The 22,338-nt window shown below is 39.7% G+C and overlaps 1 protein-coding gene across 1 annotated transcript in view; it reads right to left on the reverse strand.

Annotated features, from left to right (window-relative positions):
- The window catches only part of FHIT (fragile histidine triad diadenosine triphosphatase), a gene marked incomplete at its 3' end in the record, with an annotated part of 793,119 nt that overhangs the window by 274,132 nt on the left and 496,649 nt on the right, over positions 1-22,338 (reverse strand). The window lies entirely within an intron of this gene.

Below are 22,338 nucleotides of genomic sequence, written 5' to 3' on the forward strand. Positions count from 1 at the left end.
CACAGTTCTGTCTCAGAATACTGCCATCTTGCTACGTGGAGGAAAATAGCACTCTATCATCAAAAGCTTAGTTGCCATCCTGCCTCTACCATTTACTAGTACTCCAACCCTGGGCAAGTTACAAAAGCCCTGGATATCAGTTATCTATTGCCATTTACAAACCATACTCAAAATCCAGAGGCTTAAAACAACCATAACTAACTACCTCACAGGTTCTGTGGGTCAAGAATTTTGGAAGAGGCTTAGATCAATGGTTCTGACTCAGGGTCTCTCTGGAGGTAGGACTCAAGATGTCTACCATGTCTGGAACAATCTGTAGGCTTGACTGGAGCTGGAAGATCCACTTTGTAGATGACTCACAAGGCTGAGAAAGTGGTACTGGCCATTGGAAGACCTCAGTATTTGTCACATGGACCTCTCCATAGACGGTTTAAATGTTCTCATAATATGATGATGAGCTTCCTCCAAAGTAGTAATCTTTTTATGACCTAGTCTCATAAGTCACAGAATGTTGCATTCACTGTACTGTAGTGGTCAAAGGATACACCGTGGGTAAGGACTTCACATAGGGGTGAATATGAAAAGGTGAGGATCATTGGAGGCCATCTTGGAAGATGGTTACCACTAAGCCCCTGACCCAGCATCTGTAAAATGCCAATGATAATGACCTCTCCTAACAAAGTTGGTAGAAAGTCTAAAGGACACCATCCATTCAAACATCCATTCAAAGTGCCTAATATCCAATACTTGATCAATGAATGCCAGGGCTCCTCACTCATTCTACATGCTTTCTTGGTTCTAGCACTATGTGAGAGTGTGTGTGTGTGTGTGTGTGTGTGTGTGTGTGCCTGCCTGAACTCCTTTGGCCCCCAGATAAAGCCTATGTACTGGTTCTAAGAATATTTTTTAATTAAAAAGTACATAGTATTATACAGAATATTAAACTGAAATACAGCTATGAGAATATTTTAAAACTTATTTGTGATAAAACAACTTGTGTTTTTGCTTTTAGACACTAATAATGAGTCCTAATAGCAGGTCTAATAACTCTTTTCAAAGGAGCAATAAGCCAAATGATTTTTTGAGAGATTTGTAATAACTATATACCCATGAGTTCTTTTGGTAACAACGTCACTATTAGTACCATTGTTACTCTGGCATTATGCCTATATTCATATTTGAAAGAAATGCTAAATTTCAGTTAGAGATTAGTGTAAATGAAGATGTAATGTGTTTTTTTTCCTATCTAAATTCACAGATCTCATGAACACTCTCCACGGACTCAGTGGCAGTCAGTGGACCCTGGACTCAACTTCTAACTACCCTTATACTTGAAAAGAAAGGGGGAGATAAGAAAAGCAGTTCTAATATTTAATATCCTCTACAAATAAAATAATTTTTTCCTATTGAATTTCCTACTCTATGTAGGAATACCTAATGTCTTCCATGGCATTCTCATTTCAAAGTGATCACCCCTTGAATTGGACACATACCTATATAATGCTTTCATTTAAATGGATTTTAATGAATCTTTAGACCTAGATAAATGGATTTACAGAAGTGGTACATTAAAAGGCCGTTTTAAGTTTTGGATCCAAAGCACCTTTAATTTATAGCTACAGAAAATATCCATTCTATGGCTCAAAGATCCTTGTGGATTATAAAAGAGGAAACGACTAACAGAAAAGGAATTATTCACCACATTATTAAACATGACAAAAAGCTTCTGAATTGGAGCTTAAAATGGGCTATTTAAGATTCCAGCAATCCCTGGGACTTTGGCAACAAAAATGTTCAAAAGCCTTTTATAGTTGCTGTCAGATTTCTGTAAAGCATTTGAGATTCCTGTGAACTTATTTATGTAACAAGCTAAAACCTGAAGCCGACTTGAAAGTGTTTCTATTCTAATTATGTAGAATTGGAAATGCCTGGAAATGATGTTCAGTGTTCTCCCAAGAATATCCTCCTGAAATGGTGGTTTCGGAACTGGGTGTTTAGAACAAGGGATAAGAGTGTGGCTGCTTTGGCTTATTATAAGGAGCAGTTACAGCAGATATACAAACTATAGTTTGGTGAAGTGGTTTCAAAGAACTGCCATTTAGCAAGTCTCTCTGCAGCGGCGCATTCTAAATGGCTGCTTATATCGTTCCCTCCTGGCCTGCTATAGCGGTTTATTTCTGACGCTTGGTAGTTCATGTGTAATCATGGAGCAAAATAATTCAGGAGATAATGACCCACCAGGATACCAGCTGATTGAGGTTCTTATCACAATACTGTTCCTGATGCTCCATGTGGCTGTCGAAGCCTACTCTTTAACCTCTTATGCTTCAGTTTACCCACTGTGCTCAGAAGGTATGGCAGAAGGAAGAGGCAGCACCTACCCCAGGCTCAAATAGTCAGGATATACTCCAGAGAAAAATAATACAGGTTTGGGGGGAGGGTCCTACCCTTGGTAGTTTCTAAAACGGTACCTACGGATTCCACCTTCTGAAAATCACACCCTTGTGTAACCCCCTCACCTTCTGAGCGTGGGCTTCCCGGGCAGAGGAGACGCAGGGGTGAGAAGAAGGAAGGGGCATCAAAAAGGCCTGCTGTGCTCAGAACTTCCAAGTCTTAGCAGTCTGCTCCAGGGGGCTTCTGGGCATGGAGGGAGCGCAAATGCCTGAAGAAACAGATAAACGCCCCACTTCCTGATGTGAAGTTAGCTCTGAGTTGATCCTGGGGCTCCTGCAGATGTAATTCATTAAGAAAATGGAGATGAAAGCATCCAAGATTTACGGTGACACTTGAATCTAATGACTGGTATTTTCAGAAGAGAATGGAGAGGTGATGTGGACACAGAGACGAGGAGCGGAAGACAGAGGCAATGAGTGGAGTTAGGGGGCCACGAGCCACAAAATGCCAGGAGCCACTGGACCTGGAAGAAGCAAAAAAGGATTCTCTCTTTAAGTCTTTGGAGGGAATGAGATCTTGCTCACACCTCGCTTTTAACGTGCAGAACTATGAGAGGGTAAAGTCCTGCTGCTTTGAACCACCAAGTTTCCCTGGTAGTTATGGAAGTTCTAGAGAACTAATACAAGTCCTGCACGATGTCAATGTCCACCAGAAAGGAAAGCCACTCCTTGAAGCCGTTGTGTCTGTCTCCCCAGGTCAACCTCAATTTGGTCAAGTTAGGACCCACGTGGTGATGACAGACGGTAAAAACAAGGGCCACAACAGTAATCAAAACACTAACTTCACCTCCAAAACACTTAAAAGTCAATGTTACCCAAAGAAAAGTGATAATGTTTTGTCTATGAAGTTCCTGTGAAAAACATAATGAGAAATAATAAGTATAAACTCAGATGTATATTATATTACAGTGGAGTATCATCTCCAGAGTACTATAGTGCCAGGCATCAAGCAGACCCTCAGCCAGTAAAAGTGTCCTTTCCACTTCAGACATCAAAGTCAGGGAGACTGAGAAAAGCAGGTGGCTCACTCTAATTTAGAAGTCAGCTACTGTTCACTACTCTGGAACTTTTTTTTCCCTTAACTTTTAAAACCAAACCTTTATAGTAGGCTGTGCCCTAAGAAAGCCTTAGAAGACAATATAAGGGCATCTGATACTCAGGACAAAATGGTGTGGCTCCAGCAAGGTCATTCTAATCTGTGACTTGATAATTAGATGTAATTAAGATGCTGGCCAGGACACCTCACACCGCAGCAATTATAAATACTCACTGGTGAAGGAAGGCTATCAAAGGATGAATACTGAACGATATCAGTAAATATATCAAAAACCTCATGCAAAGCTTTACTATGCATAAAAAAAAGTGTGCAACTCTGTTAAATTGCTTTCTCTTATGTAGTTGTCAGATAAAATTAAAAGTGTTTTTTTGCTTATTGGCTATTTTTCAAATGACTATTATTACATCCTGGTAGTCTATGAAAACACATTCACCAAACTAGAAGTCTGCTCAAGCATGTATGTATAAACAAGCATAAATATATTATAAACTATTGAATTGAAACATTAAAATATTCTCCATAGCAACCCTAAATCAAAGTGATATTTCATTTTTGTTCCTCTGATGCCAATACATATAGTCCATTAAACCCACAAGCTTTGAAGGTATAAAAATGCCTTTGAAAATATAAGTAATCCAGAGATGATATTCAAATACACTATACTATACATCTTTTTTTACAGGTATTATTTCTTTCCCAAAATTACATCTCTAGGAGAAAACAGTCGCAATATGATATTAGGTCATTCGTTTTAACAGTGGAAAGAGAAATTTGGACTTGGCAAATTATTAGGGTTTCTATGCCCATAATAGTAGATAACCTGTATCTAATTTGCACTTTTTCCAAAAAACTCAAGTCAAAGACCAGAGAATTTATAAACTATGGAAGTTAAGGAGGAAGGACATGACATGAAAAAGGACAAAGATTGTAGTCTTCTACTTCAAAGCCACTAGTCTCCATAGAAATAAAGCAAGCACACACCGTACCCACCTTCTCTGACAGTAGACAATGCTTAGTAAACGTCTGTTAATTCAGAAAGAGGTGAGGTATAGATCTCAAAATCACCTAACTATATGTCCTCTTTCCAATATTAGAAGGCATAAGGAAAGACACTAAAATATGCCTGCTGTTTGGCATTGGAAATGAGGTAGCCCCGTGTTCAATGCCATGAAAACCATCCTGAGAGAATATACTTCTCAGCTCCCTTCCCAGGACTTAGGGAAAATCAACAGTGAGCACTAGACAGAATTCACAAGAAGGTAAAACCACAGCAAATTACACTTCAAAAAGCAATCTCAGCAATACATTCTACCCTGAACCCGTCAATTCCCTTTCAACCAACATTCACTGAGTCAGTTTCAACAGCTTTCCATGAGCAAAGTCAAGCCATGTCTTCCAAGGCACAAGAGGTAATCAAAAGTAAGTAATACAAGGACAATTTGGGGTCTCTGCCTTTGTCACTGTTGAAAAGAAATGCTATCAAGTTCCATGCATTAAAATAACCCATGCAAAACATGCTTGATGGAATCAGATAACTAACATAACAGATGCATTCTTGCATGTCTGAGTATACTTTTGAGATGCTGAAATGCATTTGATGCACTGAAACATGAAACCATCAAATTCTACAGCTGGGCGGACTCTCTGAGCTTCATCACTGCAAAGCTCTCCGGAGGAGCTCCAGTTCCATCAGACATGAAGAACACAACCAAGGTCACAAGTTAGTTGGCAACAGAAGGTGGATCCAAATACATGATCTAATTTCATTATACCACACTTCAGAGTCTAAGCACCAATGGGCATGAATATAGAAACAATGACTATAATCATATGCTGTGCCTGAAATAACCATTACAAAAATAAACCTACTGCCCCAGTTAAATTCTTTACCTTTGTGTGTTTTTCTCCCTAAAGAACATTTTTGTTACTGCAGATCTCTCCTGCTGCCCATTTGTGGCCACACCCATTTCCCTTCTGCCCCACTTCCCTATCCATCCTCAATCACTGGCAGCCACTGATCTGTTCTCCCTTCTATACTTTTGTCATTTTAAGAATGTTATATAAATAGTATCACACAAAACGTGACCTTGTGAAATTGGCTTGTTTACACTCAGCATAACTCACTAGGGACTGACGCAGTTCTTTCGAATGCTAAACAATCTCCGTCATGTAATGCACCTCATTTCATATAACCAGTCACCTGCTGAAGGACATCTAGGTTTTTAATTCTTTTTTCTTAGCTATTATGAATAAAGCTGCTATGAATACTCATGTATAGGTTTCTGTGTGGATCGGAGTTTACATTTCTGTGGGTTAAATGCCCCAGAATGAGAATGTATGGCTGTATGGTAGTTGTAGGTTTAGCTTTTAAGAAACTACTAAACTGTTTTCCAGAGTGACTCACCATGTCACACATTCTCACTAGCAAAGGTGCAGAAAATAATTCAACAGAGGAAAGGGAGATTTTTCAGTAAGATCTGCTGAAGCATTTGGACATTCATAGCCTGCCTCCAGCCAAAGGACACTGATTGACTTACAGTTCACAACTTGTACGCCCATTAATTCAAAATGGATGATGTGACCCTTTTTTCTCCATATCTTTGCCAGCATTTAGTGTTGCTACTTTTAGTCATTCTGGTAGGTTTGAAGAAATAGTTTGTGGACTTAATTTGCATTTTCCTTTTGGCTAATAATGTAGAACATCTTTTCATGTGATTATTTGAAGAAATGCCTTATTCCTGTCTTGTGGCCATTCATTGATTGGATTGTTCACTTTTTTTTTTCCTCCTGTTGAGTTCTGAGAGTTCATCATAAATTTGAGGTGACAGTCTTGTGTTGGGTACATGTGGCTTGCAAATGTTTTCTCCCAGTCTGTGGCTCATCTTTTCAGCCTCTTCACAGAATGCTTCACAGAGAAAGACTTTTTAATTTTGATCGAGTAGAACTTATCGATTTTTCCTTTCTGGCTCATACTTTTTGTGTCAAGTCTAACAACTATGTCTAGACACAGATCCCAAGGATTCTCCGTTTTTTCCCTAAAAGTTTTATAATTTTACCTTCAAGTCCTTGATACACTGGAATTATTATTTTTTTCAATATGTGAGATTTAGGTCAAGGCTTGTTTTTGTTTTGTTTTTTATTTTTTGCTTATAAATATCCAGGTATACTGATCTCTACCTATTTATTCTGTTTCAAAATTGTTTTAGCTATCTTATTTCCTTTGCTTTTACATTAAGTTTCAGACTAATCTTATCTATATCTACAAAAAAAACCTTCTAGGAAATTTTACAGGAATTACATTAAATCCGTGTATTCCTTTGGAAGAATTGATAATTTTATTATGATGAGTCTTCTAATATATGAAAACAGTAGGTATTTCCATTTATCCAGATATTTGATTTAACTCATGAGCATTTTGTACTTTTCAACATAGAATTCCTACACATATTTTGATATTTTCACCTCTAAGTATTTCATTTTTTGAGTGCTTGTTAATAGTATTGTATTTTTAATTTTGTGGCCACAGGTCCATTGCTAGTATAAAGAAATATAACTGATGTGTGTATGCTGATCTTGTATTTCGCAGAATTGATGAACTCATCTATTATTCCTGGGAATTTCTTTTGGAGGGGGAGTTGGAGTAGATTCCATAGAGCTTTCTATGTAGACAATCCAGTCATCTACAAATAAAGACGTTTTTATTTCTTCTTTTTCAATTTGTATATTCCCTTTATTTCCTCTTCTTGCCTTACTGTGCTGTTTAGATCCTCCAATACTATGCTGAATAATGGGAGACCGGCCATTTTCGTCTTAGTCCAGTCTTAAGGAGAAGGCATTCTGTATGATGTTACCTGTAAATTTTTATAGACATTCTTTATGAAATTAAGGTACTTCCTTTCTTTTGCTAGTATTCTAAGGGTTATGATCATGAATAGGTGTTGAATTTTGTCAAATGCTTTTTCTGTAGGAATTGTTAAGATCTGTGATTTTTTTCATCCTTCGTCTACTCATCTGCTAGATTACATCATTTCATTTACAAATTAATCCCTTTGGTCACTGTTCAGAATTCTTTTTATTATTTATTTTTTTAATGTTTATTCATTTTTGAGAGAAAGAGAGAGAGAGAAACAGCAGAGAGAGAGAGGGAGGGAGACAGAACATGAAGCCGGCTCTAGGCTCTGAGCTGTCAGCACAGAGCCCAATGCAGGAATCAAACTCACAGACTATGAGATGATGACCTGAGCCACATTTAACCAACTGAGCCACCCAGGAATCTTCTTCTTCTTCTTTTAATCTGTGTATTCTATCTGCTAATACTTCACCAATATTGCTAACATTTCACTAAAAATCTTTACATCTGTATTTATGAAGTATGTTAGTCTGCAGTTTTCTTTCCTCTATTGTTTTGGTATTGAGCAATACTAGCTTCATAAAATGAATAAAGGGATAGCTTTCCTTCATCTGAGAATGTTTTCCTTGCCCCCTTACTCCTCAAAAATATTTTCGCGAGACATAGAATTCTGGGTTGGTAATTCTTTCTTTTCAAAGCCTGGTACCACTTCCGTATAACTAGATTAATGTGGCCTTGTCACAGATGAGTAGTGGTGAGGGTCCTAACTCTCCATTAGGCCTACTTGGATGCCACTCCCTCGAGGAAGAGAGGAGCACTTCCTTATTGCTTGTGGGTGGAAATCCAGGCTCCCCACTTGGAGTCGTTACCATAAGTGGCTATGAAATTCCTAGTTCCCTATCTGGCCTTCTCTGACACAAATCTGCTAAGGAAGTTGGCGTGTTTCAGCAGAGCCCAGTGAGGGTAAAATCTAGGCTCCCCACTTGACCTCTGCTGCTGGAGGTGGAGTGTGATTACAGTGTGGATTTGTTTTTTGTTTGTATGTGGTATTTGGCTGGAGTAGAGCAGATACTGTCTAGAAGTTTCCTGTATTGCTAGACTTCTCCTTTTCCTAATCCTTTGGCTAGAGAGAACAGGTTTTTGATAGGACTTTTCTTGGTCTCTGCCCTTGGTGTTTAAGGGTTACTGGCTTCTTTAGTTCTAGGGCTGGGATAGCTAAGGCAAAAACAAAAGCTAAGGAACTCACTACTGTCTTGTTTCTTCTGTCTCCAGGTCCCTAACTGGTTGACTTCCTCTCTCCACCTTTCAGAATCTTTTTATGTTTGTTTTATATATACTGCCCAGTAGTTAACAGCAGGAAAAGAGACAAATACAACTATCCCATCTTCCCAGAAGGGGAAGTCCCTTTACCTTTGTTTCTAAATAAATGTTTTTTCTCTTCACTCTTTTTTTTTTTTTAATATTTTTATTTATTTCTAGGAGAGAGAGAGAGAGACAGTGTGAACAGGGGAGGGTCAGAGAGAGAGGGAGACACAGACTATGAAACAGGCTCCAGGCTCCGAGCTGGCAGTCAGCACAGAGCCCAACGCGGGCCTCGAACCCACAAACCGCGAGATCATGACCTAAGCGAAAGTCGGATGCTTAACCGACTAAGCCACCCAGGCACCCCTTTTCTCTTCACTCTTAACTCAACAGATCCTATCATGTCAGAGGATTAAAGACAAAGAAGAGGAAACAAGAGGAAGCAAGACTCAAGTTCTCAGGGAAGGATTCTCACTTAACAGTCTTGTGACTCAGTCTGTCACTTACACATTCAACCAATCTTGGCTTCTTTCTGTATGATGGAGATGATACTTGCCTAGAAACCCCTCCACAGGTACTGTCAGCACAGGATGACAGAGGGTATGGGGAGATATTATGTCAGTTTTCAGTCACAGTACAAAAAAAAAAAGGCACATTATTTCATTGGAACGATGAACCTTCTGCCCACTGCCCATCCTGCTTCAACAAAACCTGGTCCTTTCCAATTTTTCCCATTTTTCAGCATGGATCCAGCCACTATTGCTAAACTAATGCACGTTAGACACATATGAAGCATTTTGGAGATCTGTCACTCGCTCCTTCCCCATTGGTCTAATAAGAATATCTAAGACCTGCTGTGGTACTTCTGGATATCTCTTAAGTCTGCTCATCTCACTCCATCAGCCTAAATTCACCCCCATTGTCTCTAACCTCTATCATAATAGCTACCATACCGATTTCCCTGGTTTTAAGTTTCCTATGCAGCAGCCAGAATTCCCTGTCTCGTACCCTGTTTAGATTCCCCTTACCCAAGCTAGATTCTCCAGGGTTTCTTAGGTCCCTGAACCCCATTCTGGCTTCCCCTCTCTCAAGAATATAATTTGTTCATTCATTCAAAACACTGAAATGGTTTGCCCTTAAATGATTTATTCTAAAATAAAAATCTAATCTAAAAGCATTATTCTAACTCTTTAATAGCTTTATGATCAATGAAATAAAACTAACATCACTGCTTTAAAAAAGGAAAGTAGCTCTGACATCTGGCATTAGCACTGCTTTGTAAGGATAAGAAGAAAAATTGGAAATATAGAGCAGATCTAGTATATTTCACCAGCTGTCTTACAGTGATATTACTTGGGAATGGAAGCATCAACCACAACTTGCAAACCCACACTATGACTCACAAATCAGGTAAGCTGTACCTAACCTAGCCATGTTTACAGGCAAAGCTTAAGCTCTTACTAGTTTACTCTGATCCATGTGTTCTCTTCACAGGGTAATAAGCTATGACTTTTGCAAAAACTGTTTAGTTAACATGTTCTCACCAATACTTAAGACTATCCCAAGACAAAGGCCAGTCCTTGATGACCTACCTCTTCCCACATTCTTCCTTTTGAGATGCCCACGCTTCTCCCAGTATGTATTCACCCCTGCTGTAGCAAGCTAACAACTTCGCCCACCCCCCCCACCCCCGCCCCCGGGAAAACTGTTGTGTTCCTCGTGATCTAGAATCATTCGGCGTTAGCAAAATAAACACCTAGAAAAAGGTACCAAAGAATTCATACCTAACTTTGAAAAGTTATTACCTCTTGTTGGTAGAGAAGGTCTGAGGGGAAAGTAGAGGTGGGTGGGGTGCGGAGTAGTGGTGGCGCCTGAATTTTACAAAATGAAAATGCATTAGCATATTAACCCCTGTGGTTTGGAAACCATTACAGGCTTAATATAGGTCCTGTCAGTTAGAAAGGATGAGTAATCTTACAAAAGAAAACAAAATGCTTGCTCTCAGGAGATCATTAAATCCCTACATTGACTAAATGTATTTAAAGTGGCTATGATTCAATGTCAGGTTGATATTTTTGCATCTATTTTAATTGCTTTTTAAAAGAAGTATCAGGAGGTTGAAATTAGAAATCAACTGAAGGCCACTTTAAATCAATATGCTGTGGGCATTTAGTGGTATTTTGTGTTATACTTTTTGAAGATGCCGGTCATTTTTTTTTTTCCTTTGGTAATCACTAAGAGTTCAAGAAAAGCTTGGTATTTATTGAAAGAGGCAAGAAAAACAGCTTCTGACTAAATGTCTATGATTTCAGTGTGGGGTGCACTTCATCTTCTCTCCCCTCCTGCCATATTTAATCAACAGAGTATTCACTGACCCTTTATATCCTACCAACCTCTACTCTGACCTTATGTGATTTCTTCTGCCTTAGCTCCTCTGACTTTTTTAAATGTTTATTTTTGAAACAGAGAGAGCAGGAGTAAGGGAGGGGCCAAGAAGGAGGGAGAGAGAGAGACTCCCAAGTAAGCATCACACTGTCAGTGCAGAGCCCAATGTAAGACTCAAACGCACAGAGGTGCTATCATGACCTGAGCTGAGATCAAGACTCAGATGCTTTACAGACAGAGCCACCCAGATTCCCCAACTCCTCTGACTCCTTTATCTTGAAAAACATAACTAAGTATTTGGTTCTATGCCATATTTTTCTCTTTCTCTAATCTCAGGTTTTAGGTTTAGAAAAAACCATAGTTTTACATCAATCTTCATCAAAGTGTCTGCCACGGTGCCTTTAACTAAATAGCCTTTTAAAAGAAAACAAATTTCGATGATTAGGGCCAGTATGAACAACCAGGCACACTGTGAAAGAATTGTGAAATATACTTCCCCATTTCAAAAGGTTTCCTTCACTATTCTTCAGCCTTCCAAGAATCATATTTTATTGCCGTCTAACTCCTATCTCTGGCTTGGGAACATTTTGAGGCTATGTCCCTTCATCAAAGTAAATTAGGAGACAGTGTCACCCACCAGAAAATTCCATCTAAATAAAAAGTAAACTGAAGTGGACAGGTTCACATGGGGACTGATCTAAATTTCTCAAAAGGCAGCATTTTAAGGTGTCACAGACAAGATCATCTCGAGCTGCAGAAAGCTTTGGTGCCAGCAGTTTTACTCCAGGATCAAAAAGCAATTTTCAACTTTTATTGCAGTTAATAAGTTTCTCCCTTCTTCGTCACAGTTATGAAAAACTTCAAATATTTTTGTTGCATGGGAATAAAGCCAGGGAGGAGTTAAATTTCAGGTAAATTGGAGAAACATTTTTTAAATAGAATCATCGAGATTGATGGATTGGCAATATCTGAAAATCACCTTTGCCCAAATCAAACAGAGCCTAGAGTGATGGTAAATTCAAATCAATGTGTATGAGCCTTTGATAGAAACTATCGTAAGAACCCATTTCCACTCATTTCTAAAATACTAATCATTACGCATGAAGCCAACTTCCTACCACAAGAGGTGTTTTCGCTGGCTTACGAGAGAGGTATAGTTGATGGCTAATGGGTTTCAACCCTCTTGCCAGCTTTGTTTGCCAACTACTGCCTGCCACGCGATGGAGAAAAATTCGGTTGTTGCTTCTGGGCTTTGTGGAAAGAAATAGTACGATCAATCAGCGGCAATTGCCAGGGTGGAAAACTAGCACAAATTGTTCTGGGTCCTCTGCTAAAACATGTGTTGCTGGGCCCTCTCTGCAGCTGGACAAAGACACATGACCAGTTTGGGGGTACAGGCTGTGATCAGTGGTAACCTGTCCATGTCTCTCTTCTGCAATAGTGGAAGACCTTGAAGTCTTCAGATAAAGAGAAGGGTCGACTGCATGATAAGCTTCCCTTTGGAGGACAGTAGCCCTGGAGAGCCACTTGGACCACTGTGGGCCTTGCCAGGATCAGAACGACATCACAGTTGGTTAAGCCAAAGATTTTTGGTGTCATTTGTACTGCATTAAAAACGCAGCTACTCTCTTCTACGTTGACTTTCAGAGCAGGGACAAAAGGGAGGAGGGCCCAGGACTGTGCATTTCTTAGAGGATAACAAATTCATAATTAGGAACGTTAGCTGACATTACATTTAAGATGTCCACCAACACCATGGTGAAACTTCCACCTGGTGTAATGGGAATCCTTGTGCCCTCACACCACTTACCTTCATTTTGATTATTATCAACTATGACTGGCACGTTGGCTCTTACCTCTCTCCTTTATCCTTTCTCTATTTCTTCAAGGAAGCACCTATGTATTCCAGAGCAGACTTGATGTATCATAATAAATATAAAAAAAAGTCTCTATGAAAAGGAAAAGCAAAAGCTGCCATTGTTGTGGCTCTTTTCAATACCTGTGAACACTCCGGCACTTTCAACTTTTAAGTATTTCAGTCAAGGGTCACTTGGGCCAAACTGTATTTTGGCAGATGAACTGTAGTTTCTGTCAACTGTATCAGGAAGATACAGTTTAAATTTTAACAGATGTGTATCAGTAGGATTCCAGCAGAGAAGTTGTCTAACAGTGGAACAAAGGACTACCACCTTAGGGACAAAACCTTATGCTTCCACTATATGCTAGGAGTTGTTCTGGAAGCTTTACTCATATCAGTGTGTTTAATTCTTTCAACAACAGCTTTGGGAGATCTCTAGTTTTACCACCCCTTTCCTTACAGCTGGGATAACTAGAGTATGAGTTTACATGCTAGAAAGTCCTGATCTTTTATCATAAGCTGAGTTCTGAGGTAAAACATAGGATGAGCAGCTGGATTTCAGATAAAAAAATAAAAACAAAACAAAAAACTTGTAGCACATTACGTGTCACATATCACTTGGAGACATAATTACACTAAAACATTTCTCACATTTATCCGAGACTCAGATTTAAGTGGGCCTCTGCCTTCTTATTTGCTAAATCTGGCAATTCTAAATTAGAAGCAATATTTGAAATGGTCATCAGTACTCAATATTATTAACTTTATTAAGCAGCCAAGCTAAGCTGATTGTACATGTCTCTATCAAAGAAAGTTAAAGGAGATGTGGGGGTGGGGTGGGGAATCTTTTAGCTGAGTCTATAATAAAAATAAAATTCCAGGGGCATCTGGGTGGCTCAGTTGGTTAAGTGTCTGACTCTGGCTCAGGGCATGATCTCATGGTTCATGGGTTCAAGCCCCACATCAGGCTCTGCACTAGTGCATTAGTGATGTAGAAAGTGTTTGGGATTCTCTCTCTCCCCTGTTCTCTCTGCCCCTTCCCCAATTGCACGCTCTCACACTTGCTCTCTCGCTCTCTCGCTCTCTCTCAAAAGAAATAAGCTTAAAAACTTAAATCCCCAAATTCCAGCTATAAAATAAGTCACGGAGGTGAAAAGTACATAACTAGGAAGATAGTAAAAAATAACTAAATAAATATACAAATGGCACAAAACATTTTCTTATAAAAATGTGCCTTTCATTCCCTACTATACAGCCTGAGGCATTTCAGAAGGATCCATATGTTGATACATCAAATCTGTTGAGTGTCACCTGATATACCTAAACCAGAGAAAATCCTACCTGTACGTCGCTACAGTACTCAGTTTGTTTGGATGTGGGGGTGGGGGTGGAAACACAGAATATTCTTTTTTTCTTTTTCAATGCTTATAACCTGAAGCCTGTTCTAACAGCAACGTGAATATTCTAGCTGAGGCAGAGATGAACATAATAATACAGGAAAATACCACTTTACCAATGTATTCCTGAAAAAGTCCTTGTCAATCATATTCAGTAAAGGGAATCTAAAATAATGCTTACCATGGTAGGAGCAGGCAGTGGGTTTAACATGCCTGGGACAAATAATGAAATAGGTGTAGGGTGAGACTAATAAAATTTTCAAATCTGAGGCACCTTGGAATAAGTGCTTCCAGAGACTGGTAATAACATTTAAACTCTTCTTCTCTCTTTCAGGTTCTGTTGCCTGAGTAGGGCCATGAGTTATTGCCAAAGAGCTACTATCTACGCTCAGCTCAAGCACAGCATGTGCCCAATCGCCATTCATCAAGAGCTTCAAAACAATGTGTTTATCTTTTGACTTGTTGTGAATATTAATAAATTAAAGTCTTTAAGCTGTCTAGAAAGAAGTAGGAAACAACTGCCACGAGCTTGGGTGCAGATGATGTATTTACATACATTAAAGAAGTACCATTAACAGTAATTAATGGTGCTTTTACATCTCAAAATGCATTGCAATTGACTGTCAATTTGTTTTGGAGGTGTCTGCAATCATAAAATAAATATCATTCTAAATGGATACTTAGCAATATTTAATAATTTTAAACTCCAGTGTGCTACTTAATGCTTTGGCAACAACACACTGCTTTATGAAGACAGTATTTTAAATTTAGAATTTTTATCGAACTTTATTAAAGTTAATGAGACCGCAGTGCTTACATTCAACCTCAACTTAGAATGTTTATAAAGGTCACGAAGGCTAACTTAAAAATTTGTATTTTGGAAAAAGCAAATTTAGTCAGTTAATGACTACGCAATTAAAACATAATTCCTCTACTTTCTAAAGGAACCCGTATTTAGCACCGTGGTATGTCTTCATGAGAGATTTTATAAAAGAAAGGTTTAGGACTTAACACTGTTAAGAGACTGAATAGACACAAATGTAGAGGGGAATTTCATTAACTCCTGATTCTCTTGTGGACTTAGTCTGACTTGTGATTAGAGCTAGAATACACAGCACCTGCAAACTATCATAAAGAATACATCAAGTGAACTTCCAAAGAAGTTAAAAGTAGAAAATGCATCTCCTCTAAGTTAACACAGTCTTCAATAGTTCACTGATGACTTAAGTCCCATTTTTCTTGAGACAACTACAAGTAAAATAGGAAATATATTTGCTTTAAAGTTGCCAAGGCTGTGTGCAATAGAAATTTGGAGCGGGGGCGCCTGGGTGGCTCAGTTGGTTAAGCCTCCTACTTTGGCTCAGGTCATGATCTCACTGCTCATAACTTGGAACCCAGCATCGGGCTCTATGCTGACAGCTCCGAACCTGGAGACTGCTTCAGATGCTGTCTCTCCGTCTCTCTTTCTCTGCCCTCCTCCATTGTGCACCATCTCTCTCTCTCTCTCTCTCTCAAAAATAAACAAACATAAAAAAAAAAGGAATTTGGAGATAAACTACTTACCCCAGTCTACAGCCTTTCTGTGAAGGATAGCCCTGGTAAAAGCAGATCTAGGAGGAATCTCAATAGGAGTTAACAAGGTGTCGTTGGCAAAGTCCCCAGACCGAGACTTTCCTCAGATCCTTTTTCTTTCAGTCCAGTTTACTGCTGCTAACAACTGTTCAACCCTTTGATAGTAGCTCTTCATAATAATTCCGCACACCAATTCATGTGCAAAAGTAATTCAGTTTCTTTGTACTGTTCACAGTATTGGAAGAGAGTTTATAAGGCAATAATTCTAAATATAAAACAAACAAATGTTACATTTTACAAATTTAAGGAAATATGTAGGAGGAGTACTAAACACATTTGGCATGTTTAAAAATATACTTGGTGCTTGTCAGCTCTCATAGAGTACAGACATATTGTTTGTATTATCAATAATAACACGCAAATAATGGAGAATTGATCACTAGAGTATCTGCCTTTCTCCTGATCACAACAGTAACACTTTCATGCTGCATCTGCTTTGTGATTAGGCAAAAATCTGACACATGAATCCTCAGAAGGCAAAGCCAGTCATCTGTAGGTGTTCTTAAAGAATTCCAAATCAAAGGGCGCCTGTGTGGCTCAGTTGGTTAACCATTCGACTTCAGCTCAGGTCATGATCTTGCCACTCCAGGGTTCAAGCCCAGCCTTGGGCTCTTTGCTGGTCGCTCAGAGCCTGGAACCTGTTTCAGATTATGTGTCTCCCTCTCTCTGTCTCTGCTCCTCCCTGACTCACGCTCTCTCCCTCTTTCTAAAATAAACAAACATTAAAAAAAATTTAAAACAGGGGCACCTGGGTGGCTTAGTTGGTTAAGCGTCCGACTTTCGCTTAGGTTATGATCTCACGGTTCGTGGGTTCGAGCCCCGCGTCGGGCTCTGTGCTGACTGCCAGCTCAGAGTCTGGAGCCTATTACAGAATCTGTATCTCCCTCTCTCTCTGACCCTCCCCTGCTCACACTATCTCTCTCGTTCTCCTAGAAATAAATAAAAATATTTAAAAAAAAAAATTAAAACAAAAGAATCCCAAATCAGGAAACCCGTCCCCTTTTGGCCTTGAATACTCCTTCTTTCCCACACAACAAAGATGAGAGCTTAAGGAGAAATTATTGGTCTACCTGAGTAATTAAATGCACACATGATGACTTTAATAAGGCTCTCATCTCAGAGCTAAGGAACCAAGAGAGGACTGTGTCTCCAATAAAGTATCGACTCAAAAAATTCTTACTTCCTTAACAGAGGGTCTGATCTTTAAAATCAATAAACTCACCAGCCACACACCATTTTGTCATCTGACCTTTGATTTCTGTTATCTGCAGTCCCTAATTCCAAAAGACAAAATTCACAAGAATGCATCTAGTATCTCATCTGCTCAAAGCAAACCAGTGAGATAATACCCATGCATATGCAGGGGAGGGGAACAGGGCAAGGGGTGAAACTGGTGAAAACAGGTGACGGGGATTAAGGAGGGCACTTGTGACCAGCACCTGGTGTGGTATGGAAGTGTTGAATCACTGTGTTGTATACCTGAAACTAATATTAACCTGTATGTAACTAACTAGAATTTAAATAATGACTTAAATAAAATCGGAAACATTTAAAATTCATTCTCATGGATACAGGAAAGCATGACCTCCAGGAAGGACTGAATGTCATTCTTCGATTTTTCCCATCAAGGAAAATCTACTCTGGCATGTGTTTTATGGCACTTATCTGTACACTGAGGACATTTTAAAATTGACACGGACTACAAGCATCATGGATCTTTGCATCTGTAAAATCAGGCAGTTTATAGAACAGCAGGGCAAATATATTATGAGTCACACTGTTGTTTTGTTCCCAGGGGGAAGGGGCATTTTTCCAAGTACTCCACTACCAACCTGTTCCTAGGGTCAGCTAAACTGGATGTAGTTTTGGACAAATACTGTGCCAGGGTTGGTTTCCTCCCATGTTAATTCCTGGAGGTTATATGCTAGCTGCGTCCAGACTCTTAGGCAATGCAAAAGTCAATCCAAGGAGAAAAGGTGGACACATTGTTATTTTCAAGACACATGCAGGTCCAGCACATAATACGATCATTACCTAAGAAGACAATAGTGGCCGTTTACTAAGGAAGCACTATGTTGTCAATACTATGCATGGTGCTTTAACACGTCACCCCACGGTATCCTCACAACATCGTATTGAGTTAAAAAGTATTGGCAACACTACTTCCCAGATGACAAAAATAAGGGCACAATAATTACCTTGCCCAAAGTCATTGGGAGTTGAAGGCAAATTCATCTGTTTACTGAACTCATGCTGTTCATCACCACAGTGCCAGCCAGCTGTGTACAGAGTCAGACTTGAGTTAGTCCCAGCTCAATCTTTTACTATAACTCTGGGCAACTTGACTTCACAAAGCCTCAGCTTCCTCGTGTGTAGTGTGTGGTTTATAGTATACCTTCCTTACAAGCACCTCAAGAAATTATCTTAAGGTGGGAAACAGGCAAAGGAGATGTCTGGATTCCAGAGTGTCCCCACTGCCGGGTTGGCCTTCCGTGTACAAGAAGGTTTTACAATTCTGATGGGAGCCAGTGACTTGTGTGAGCTCTTATGGAGACTACCCTGCCGTATATCTAACCCAACAACCTAACAAACTGCATGTATCTATAAAATCTCAAATGATCTTTGGACTGACTTTAACATCTTACTAGGTCCCTCATCAATTAATGAGCTAAATAAGCTATTGAGCCATGTTTGTTTTCTATTTGTACAAGAGTCATTAATTTATCTTTCTGCAAATTGTTTTTAATTTAACACTGGATTGTTTTGAGAATTAAGTGAGATGATGCATAATGCATGTTCTGTTTAGAGCCTGTCACATATAATTCAATAAATGTTACCCATTACATCATTGTTATGAGCATGTCAATAATTACCACCATTATCATACCACTTAAAATTTTTAATGTTAGCGATGGTTTGTTTACTTACATTAAAATATTAACAAGAAAGAATAATCACTAGTTCTGAAAACAGTTCCAAATTCCACGCTGCTAACCACAGCTGACACCACTTTAACATCTGGCCTTGAGAATGGTTATCTTGCAAATCACATACTCGGTACAGAAATGAGAGTTTTCAAAAGATCCACTTTCCACACACAGAAGCTTGTGCATCAGCTGGGCTGCCATCAAGTCTGCTAAACAGGGTTCATTAGAGTGATAATTGACAGTTGTTTCCTTTTCTAAGTGATTGCTCTGTAGTTCCATTATGTTCTGTCAAGGAAGTGCTAGTAATTAATTAACAATAAACTAAACACTAACTTTGCTTGCAGTGAAGGTTTGAAACCATTTATCTTGAGGGTGTGGAGATGTGGCAGGGAGAGAGGAAATCCACCGCCCAGGTCCATGAAGCACTGTAAGAAGATGTCACTATAGGGATGGGTAGGGATGGACAGAGCCCTCTGGGAAGGTCAGAGAGACTTCCACATCTCCTTTTGCAGCTGATATATGGAAAAAACAAAACGGAAGTAATCTCAAACCCAAAGTCCAAAAATATATGGTCGATGTTTTTTTAGAAAGACACTTTAAACACTAAAAAACAAAATAAGAATACATAAGATATTCATAAGGTAATGAACTTTTTTTTTTTAATTTCAAAGTGCATGGAAGGTGAGCAGTCAGGAAAATGAGAGTGCTCTTTGCATTCCTACCAAAATACTCTAGAACTCTCCTTTTTAAAAAATAATATGTAAAGTCTAAAAAATAAAAAATAAATAACATGTAAAGTCTAAATTGAGGCTTTTTGTGAAAATGCAGCCTTAGGCCAAGGATTGAGCCCTCTTGCCTCAGCCCGCAGACCCTGAGATCTGATTTTTCACTAAATCATCCGATATCCTGTGCCTCAGTTGCTGGTCTCCTTTCCTGCCTACTTTGTTCTTCCCGAACCATTAGGGGCTTCATCCTACAGACTCCCCATTTCTCTCCATCCTCTTCTATCAGCTCAAACTGCCCTTCCAGCCACAATGGTCTCTTGGCCCCATGGACTCTCGCTGTGCATTACTAAATGTAATTTTTTGAATGCACTTAATCACATAAACTTTTAGTCAGTTTCACATTCAAGTGTCTCACCTCATCAATAAGACTGCAACTCTTTGAGGGCAAGGACATAGTTTTGAAAGGCAATTAACAATTCCTGAGTGCCACTGCTTTGGAATCTGGTCATGCAGGCACTTCGTGGAGCAGACTAGCAAGCAACACCTTTGTGTAGTCCCCCAGCATTCTCCTGCCACGGGCAAAGACTGTAGCTTTGTAAGTTTTGTTTTTAATTTTTTAAAAATGTTTGTTTATTTTTGAGAGACAGAGGGAGACAGAGCATGAGCAGGGGAGGGACAGAGAGAGAGGGAAACATAGAATCCGAAGCAGGCTCCAGGCTCTGAGCTAGCTGTCAGCACAGAGTCCGATGTGGGGCTCGAACCCACAAACTGTGAGATAATGGCCTGAGCTGAAGTCAGAAGCTTAAATGACTGAGCCACCCAGGCGCCCCACTTTTTTAAAGTTTTTAAAGGTGTTTTGTGGGTTTCTGACTTCAGCAGAGCCCCAATCCCATCATTTAAAGGCTCCAAAATTCCTGGTATGTCCCAACCTCTGCCAGTATCCGAGTCCCTACCCTCTGGTGTTTTTCAAAAGAGGATCCTGATATGTTCTTCAAAATTAAAAGAGTGATGCTCTCTCAGAGAGACTGGCTCTCAGAGAGGTGAGGATTTAGTTAACTGGAACACGAAATAGCACAAGAACTGGGTAAAAGGTCTTTAGTGGAGGTCAAAGTCAGCTAAAGGCCAAGTGAGAAAGACAAATGTAACCAAAGGAACCAGCTAATCAGTAATAAATTCAGGCACTGGATCAGGAGTCAGTTGATAGAAAGGGAACAGAGCAAAATGTCCAGAGACAAGGGCATGGGCTGCAGTTCCTTTACGTCCCTCCTGTCGGCTCCTGAGAGTTCACAGCTCTGAGAAAACTGGAGAATACTGGAGCCTCCGGTTCCCGTGAACTTGGCTTTCAATGGGCACAACCCCCAAGGCAAAACAAAGCAAAACAAAGCACTCTAACACTTTTACAAAGCACTCTAACACTTTTTAATTGAAAGAAAAAATATTTTCAATATGGAACTAATTTCAAACTTACCAACAAGTCCTAAGAATGAGAAGAGTAGAGTACAGGAAACACCTGTGCGCACACTATTAGTATTTCCCCCACCTGCTTATCATTGGCACTCTCCCCCTTACACTCTTCATTTCCTGCTCTTATCTTGAAGATAAGTTGCATTCAACATGTATTTTTTTAAGGAAAAGACATTCTGGAGGTGGTCCAAGATGGTGTCACAGGAAGACCCTGAACTCACCTTTTCCCACAGACATACCAAATCCTTCCCCCAACCCCACCACTGCATATACACCAATTCCTCCTGAAGAAGAACTGAGGGCCGAATGACCATCTTCCACAAGAGAGAAAGGCAGGACCCTAGGAGACATGGTAATGAAGAGAACCCCACCTGGGATATTATGACCTGCAGCAGGGCTATCTCTGGGGGGGCCTCTGCACAGACTCACTCACCCGGGGGCACAGAGAAAAATCAGTGGGTTAAAAGCCAACTAGACTAGAAGTGAAGGAAACCCATTTACTAACCTTCAAGTGTCCTCCAAACATGGGGGACTGCCGGAACTCTCTGCTGAGTCGAAGGGACTGACTGGCAAGCACCACTTGTTTACATTCCTCTCCACCTTGGCAGTACAGAGGAGAGCACTGTCTAGACACTCTAGCGGGCACCCTAGGGCCACCACAGTGAGTCCCAAGCCCCTAGCCCATCCCAGCTCCAGCTGTCCCTCCAGGGTGGCCTGTAGCACCCCAACACCTCTAGCCCATGCCTTCTGCTGCTCTAGCTCTGGCCATTCCACCAGACTTATGATTTCACTTATACATGGAATCTAAAAACAAACAAAATCAAACTGAAACAGACTGGTAGATACAGGATAGATGGACACTGGTTACAAGAAGGGAGGGGTTGGGAAGGCAGATAAAATAGGTGAAAGGGATTAAGAGGTACAAACTTCCAATTATGCAATAAATAAGTCACTGGGATATAATGTACAGCATAGAGAATATAGTCAATAATATTCTATTAAATTTGCATAGTGGCAGATAGTAACTACACTAATCATAGGGATCATTTTGAAATATATAGAAGATATTCTATGTCAGTTATACTTCAATTTTAAAAAGGATATTCTCTCTAATCAACACAGTACAGTAAGCATTTCAGTAAATGTAACATTTGTCAGTATTTTATCTAATCCACTATCTTCCCTTTCCCAATTTTATCAATTAACCCAAGGATTCCCCTGATGGCATTCCCTCCTCCAGTTTAAGATCCAATGTAAAAGGAAATAATCAACAAAAGACAACCTACTG

The sequence above is a fragment of the Hyaena hyaena genome, unplaced genomic scaffold (genome assembly GCF_003009895.1).
Source record: "Hyaena hyaena isolate Hyena2069 unplaced genomic scaffold, ASM300989v1 scaffold_543, whole genome shotgun sequence".
NCBI lineage: Eukaryota > Metazoa > Chordata > Mammalia > Carnivora > Hyaenidae > Hyaena > Hyaena hyaena.